Below are 6,820 nucleotides of genomic sequence, written 5' to 3'. Positions count from 1 at the left end.
TTGGTTGCATGGGTTAGTTGATTAGGTGGTGCTGGATGATAGGTTGGATGTGATGATCTTGAAGGTCTCTTCCAACCTGGTCCTATTCTGTTCTATTCTGTTCTATTCTGTTCTATTCTGTTCTATTCTGTTCTATTCTGTTCTATTCTGTTCTATTCTGTTCTATTCTGTTCTATTCTGTTCTATTCTGTTCTATTCTGTTCTATTCTGTTCTATTCCTGTATGCCAGCTTTTACTTGATATAACTAGTAACTACTTGGAGGTGTATTTAAGGTGAATTTACTGTTAGTCTGCCAGAACTCTTTGGTGAACAAACATGACTTTGTGAGAAATGGAAATGTAATACTATTAACAATTTCCAGGTAAATGTTCAAGAGGCATCGCAAGTGTGAGGTAGAGGAGTTCACAATGACCAGAGGTGACATATTTAATTCTTTTTGTTAGCCAGTATACTGTGGCAATCACAGTATAACTAAGGTTGGAAAGGACCTCGAGGATCATCGAGTCCAGCCTATCAACACAGACCCCATGACTAGACCATGGCACCAAGTGCCACGTCCAATCCCCTCTTGAACACCTCCAGTGACGGTGACTCCACCACCTCCCTGGGCAGCACATTCCAATGAGGAACGACTCGCTTGGTGAAGAACTTTCTCCTCACCTCGAGTCTAAACCTCCCCTGGCACAGCTTGAGACTGTGTCCCCTTGTTCTGGTGCTGGTTGCCTGGGAGAAGAGGCCAACCCCTTCCTGGCTACAACCACCTTTCAGGTAGTTGTAGAGGGCAATGAGGTCTCCCCTGAGCCTTCTCCAGGCTAAACAATCCCAGCTCCCTCAGCCTCTCCTCATAGGGCTTGTGCTCAAGGCCTCTCCCCAGCCTTGTTGACCTTCTCTGGACACGTTCAAGTGTTTTGATGTCCTTCTTAAACTGAGGGGCTCAGAACTGGACACAGTACTCAAGGTGCAGCCTAACCAAAGCAGAGTACAGGGGCACAATGACTTCCCTGCTCCTGCTGGCCACACTATTCCTAATGCAGGCCAGGATGCCATTGGCCCTCTTGGCCACCTGGGCACACTGCTGGCTCATATTCAGGCGGCTGTCAATCACCACCCCCAGGTCCCTCTCTGCCTGGCTGCTCTCCAGCCACTCTGACCCCAGCCTGTAGCACTGCATGGGGTTGTTGTGGCCAATGTGCAGAACCCGGCACTTGGACTTGTTGAATGCCATCCCATTGGACTCTGCCCATCTGTCCAGTCTGTCGAGGTCCCTCTGCAGAGCCTTTCTACCCTCTAACTGACTAACATCTGCTCCTAATTTGGTGTCATCTGCAATACCTTCTTCTTTGTTCATCATGGAAGATACTCTAGAAAGGTGGATCTGTCATATCCTAAAATGTTACTTTGGGCAGGTATGGGGGAAAATCGGTGGGATGAGTCACTATAGTGCAGAATCACAGGCCAGTAGGAAGCAATGACTCTGCAGAATGCTTGGTTCAGAGATGTAATTTGGTACTTGTTTGGTTTAGATTTCAAAAGAAATTTAATACAAAAATGTCATTTATGGGCTAAGTAAAAGTAGTGTGATTTGCCATAGAGATCTGGTGGACAACTAACACTTCAACTACACTTGTTAAAGTGTAAAATTCTATTTCTACATCTTGCACAGACCACTGTTTAGCTTTTAAGTGACTCAAATGGATCTTTAGTGTGCCAGGTGTGCTCATGGCACTTGAAGGAGTGTGTTTAACTTGCACTTAGTGTAGTGCAGACTCAAAATACTTCAGAAACTCAACTTTTCTTTTAAACTAGGGAAGCTTGGTACTCAGATCAGATTACACCTAACAATCCTGTGAATTAGTAGTGCTAGGTTGATGGCTAGATTTGATCCAAAGGGTCTTTTCCAGCCTAAACAATTCTATGATTCTGGTATCTGTGCTGGATTCTAGGAGGCTGCTGTTAATGTTCATGAAAAGCCCAAGTTTACTCAGCTCATAAAAAGCATGCTTATGTCTGCTTCGAAAGCCATTGCTGTGTCTGTATAGTGGTGTAATCCATTTAGTTCACTTCAGACATGAGCTTGTTTTCCTAGCATGGGCACAAGAGCTGCGTAACATGGGTAGGAAAGAGCGTATACATTCTATGAACAACAGCACTGCCATTCTGTAACACGCTGTGCACAAGTTTCTCAAAACAGTGGCCACAGGTACAACAGTGACCCACTTGAACATCTCTCCCTCAGGCTGCACAGCCTATTCACAAACCCCCTGATGTTATGTATACATTATGCAGGCCTTTACATGGCAGATTGCTTAGTTGTTTAAAAAAAACAAGCACTGATGAGACTGAAGGTGTTCAGCAATTTCAGCCCTGAGGGGGAATCAATAACTCATATTCTGTGAAGAGCGATGCACTGAATCAGGATTGGAAGTGCCAGTTAGTGTTACTGCTTCCAGACTTGACAGTGCACCTTTCTCCAATCACTGATAGAAGGCTCTAAAAGCATTTATGGTTTAGTTTTTAATTTACAAAAGCCTTTCTCTCTCAGTGGCCTCAGAGCTAGGTGAGAGACAGATCTACTTTCACAGAATCATGGAAGGGTTGAGGCTGTAAGGGTCCTCTGGATGTCACCTGGTCCAACCCCACTATGGGGTAAGTGCCTAGCTTACCATGGGACAGGAAGGCAAGTTGATTGAGTATGGTTCAGGACCAAGGTCATGTACAGTAGATGTTTGTGTTAAATGAAGATCCATGAAGCTGTCCTGCCAAAAAGCTGGAGGAGGCATTCTTATGAAAGTAAGATGACCTTGCTTCAGCTGAAACTGATGAAGCAAGGCTAAAACAGCATAAAAACCCAACCTCAAATCAGATTTTGAGTGCCACAGTGCCCAAGCCTTTGCCTAATTAACTGCAATTTTAACATTAAAGTTGTCATGAGTTGAGTTGAATCCACTGCTGATATTCAATACCATGATGCTATCATGCCAGTTTCAAAATGAAAGTGCTGGCTGGAGCAAAGTATCATGGGCTTGAAGTTCAGATTGTAACATGAGAGGCTTCCTGTTCCAGTTGCTGCTCCTGGTTTCTGGTTTTGGGGCTATTGGTCTTTTTCTACTGGGCTGGCTTCCCATGCATGGGGCAGAGGGAACCATTTTATTACTGACTTCTGCTGCTACTTCTTCATTTTTGTTGCATTTTTCTGCAGATAGGCAATTGTGCATCCAGTAAAACTCTTATCTTGATTTTAGAGTGTTTTTTGTGTTACTTTCCCTCCCATCTGTGTTGGGGGAGAGGAGCTTGTGTCACTGTTTAAAGGCTCCAGGGCAAAACCTCCTGAGACAGAATTTAGATTACTCCTCTCTTCCTCTGCTCCCTCCCTGCTCCTCTGTAGGAGAAAAAATAGGGGAAGTAAAAGGGGTAGACAAAAAAACTTACACAGACTTGGATTATAAAGAGTTAATTTTTAACAAAACTAACAGGTACTGAGGAAGAAGGAATATACAGAGAAAATAAGGGAGGATATATATACAACCCGATTGCAGATGGCCATGGATTCCCCCAGCTGAGGATGGTTTTCTCTGGAGGTAGGCCCCAACACCTGGAGGTAGGCCAAACCACATGGTAGCAGGCCCTACTGTGTGGTAAGGAGAGCTCTCAGGCAAGGCAGCTGCAGATGCAAAAGCAGGAGCAAGAGAGAGCCAGGCCAGAACTGCCCTGCTTAAATAGAGGCAAGAAAGGGAGAGGCATAAACCCGATCTGGTATGTCCCATCTGGGTGAGGTGACTCCCATCTGCCCACAGGCTAAGCCTTAACCTACAACAGCTTGTGAGAGTGGGCTATGTTAACCCAGGACAAAGTTAACACCTCTTAGTATGCTAATGGACCAAGCTGAGTACATGCTAAATGTGTATGACTGTTACTCAACTCTCCTCCTAAATCATGCTAAATACTAAACCTAGAGGCAGGGACAGCTGAGGCTAGGGTATAAAATCCATGAGAGGAACATCTCTTGGTTACAGGGGCACTGCACCAGTAGGATGCAGGGGTACTGGCACCAGCACAAGAGGTGCAGGGCCAGTAGCAAGAGGTACAGCACCCAAGACACAGACACCCTTCTTGGTAAGAATTGAATCCTCTATATATGGCTTAACTTTGGCTGCATTTCTGTTTATATTGAAGCTATTGCAAAGGTTTGCATCTCTTACTATGCTGGATGTTGCCCAGAATTTCTTAATCTTGAGATCATCTTGCAGTTAGTAAATTTATCACTGGCAGTCATCAATCTGTTGTGTCTGTCATAATTAAACAATTGGATTGCTTTAACTTTCTGAACCTGTGTGAGTGCCCCTTATTGGGACCCTGGAAAAGAGGGGCAAATGTTCATTTTGCCAGAGTTCCAGTAAAATTGCTGGCCTGTGAGAGAGGCAGACATCAGGATTTTACCTGTAATGTAACATCCATGCACAAGCTGGGCTACCTAGAACAAGGACTGTGTCCAACCAGCTTTTGGCTGTTGCCAAGGAGGGAGACTCCACAACCTCCCAGGGCAACATGAGCCAGTACTTGGTCCCACTCACAGTGAAAATCATCATGTTTCCACATGAGGAGCAACAGCAACTTTACTTAAGCATTTCATTGTATGCGAGATGGATGCCAAATGCTGCTCCACTTTAATGACAGCTGAAGTTCATGTGCAGGTTTTTTAGTTTCATATTGAAAGAAAAGACAGGAGTGTTTCTCTAGTGGAGTGCATTATTTATTCTGGGCTATGCTGACAGAGGGAAGCTCTCTAGAAAGCAGAGTGTGGTTTAACTCTGTGCTTCACTTGCCCATCTGGTAAGAGACATTTGTGTGTATCTTAGTGGATCCATTTCCAAGCTTTTGGTGTAGATTTAAGAGGGATGCAGTTTAAGCACAAAACCTACTGAATTCCCAAACAACTCTTAAGTCTGAATCTGATTAACTCATGGTCAGTTAATTTTTTTGTGATGGCTGCTAAGTTAAATGTAATGTTTTAGTTCAGACACCTACTTCCCAAGGAAGCAGAACATCAAAATGTGAGCTTTCACAGTCTGCAGGATGTGATGATCAGGATGAGGCAAAGTATCTTTCAAGTCCCAACCTAGAGCAGAGTCCACCATTTGGGAGGCCTTTTTCTGTGCCTCCAGTGATTGTACTCAGCTGGAAATCTGGACTCTTCAATGGAAAGCCATGGGTAAGGGATTACCTTTGTTTTGTTTCTGTTATCTGTATATCTTTTGGTAACGAGTCATAGGATGATGATTTTTCCTGAGAAGCTTGAAAATGAGGTATTTTGTCTTTCTTTTCATTAATTCTTCTTGGCTGGCTGAGTATGTAACTGCTTGCTGCATGTTTGTTTGGCTGCTAAGAGGGTTTGGGTTTTTTTTGTCTGTTTGGGTGATTTGGTTTTTTGGGAGTTTGTTTTAATTTCTTTCTGTCTCCAGAGGCAATAGGAAGAGCACTGAAGCATCTGCTTTGGATAGTGAAAGCTTCCCCCTCAAGTTTTCCCCTGCCAAACATCTTCATGGGCTTTGCAAATTAAAACAATAAGCTTAATGTGGTCCAGTCCTCTCCTCAAGCAGTCCTTTCTCTCACTACATATAACCAAAACACTGTATAATGCTCTGATGGAAGCCATAGTTAGTTGCAAGGGAAAGGGATCTTTAGTAAAAGACTAGGACCTCTTTTACTTCATTTTGTGCTCCAGTCCTCAGTGGATAGCACAAACGTGTTGGCTGTGAGAATGGAAATGCATACAAATACCCAGAAGGACTGTAAGGAGGTCAGTGGAAGCATATGCAAGGGAAACAAACCAAAAAAGCCCAGTTCCAGAGTTTTGATTATGTTGTGTCTCTGTATCAGCAGAATTTGCTCAGTCAAAATACGGGGACCTTCCCTTTTTGTGTAATGGGAAATTTCTGTGTGCCTCAGGGGACAGTTCCTACCTACTCCTGCCTGCCAGTTACAGAGAAGGTGCTGGGTGCCACTTGTGTCTTTGGGGTCAGAATTTTTTGCATTACCAGGTACGAAAACTGAACATCTTGAAGCAGAGCTCTAACTTTCTGTACTTTCTGCAGAAGCCTTGTGAGACTCTTTGAAGTTACCTGTTCTTGTGAAGGGTTTTTTCCTCCACTTTTAACTACACAGAAGATACAGATTATCACAGTGTGATGCTGTGCAACCACTAAAGATCCTCAAGGAAAAGGAAAGGGAAAAAAAAAAAAGATGAAGAGGTGGTGTAACAGTATCTGGATGTGCAGGTATGACTCCTGCTGCATAGCAGGAGCACTACTTGGTGACTCTCTAACCACAGGGCGTTGCATACTGGACAAAGACTTGTTAACAGTGAACAGAAACTAGAGTTTGTAAATGCTGCGTGTGCTGGGTCCTGTGCTTGGATCACAGCCAGGTGAGCACTTTTTGAGTAACTCAAAAGCTGCCCAGCAGAGAAAGCTCTGGGGGCGCTGATTAACATCTGACTGAACATGAGCCCATGTGTGGTCAGGTGGCCAAGCTCAACAGCACCCTGGCCCATATCAGGAATAGTGTGGCCAGCAGAACCAGGGAACTGGTTGTCCCCTTATACTCAGCACTGGTGAGGCCACACTTCAAATACTGTATTCAGTTTTGAGGCCCTCACTACAAGGAAGTCATTGAGTTGCTGGAGTGGGTCCAGAGAAGAGTAATCAAGCTGTTCAGGGGTCTAGAGACCAAGTCTTGTGAGGAGCAGCTGAGAGACCTGGGGTTTTCAGCCTGGAGAAAAGGAGGCTGAGGGGAGACCTCTGCAACTACCTGAAAGGAGGC

The sequence above is a fragment of the Melanerpes formicivorus genome, unplaced genomic scaffold (assembly GCF_026170545.1).
Source record: "Melanerpes formicivorus ecotype bairdi unplaced genomic scaffold, bMelFor1.0.p_v2 SCAF_53, whole genome shotgun sequence".
Taxonomy (NCBI): domain Eukaryota; kingdom Metazoa; phylum Chordata; class Aves; order Piciformes; family Picidae; genus Melanerpes; species Melanerpes formicivorus.
This window is presented reverse-complemented; position numbering follows the sequence as displayed.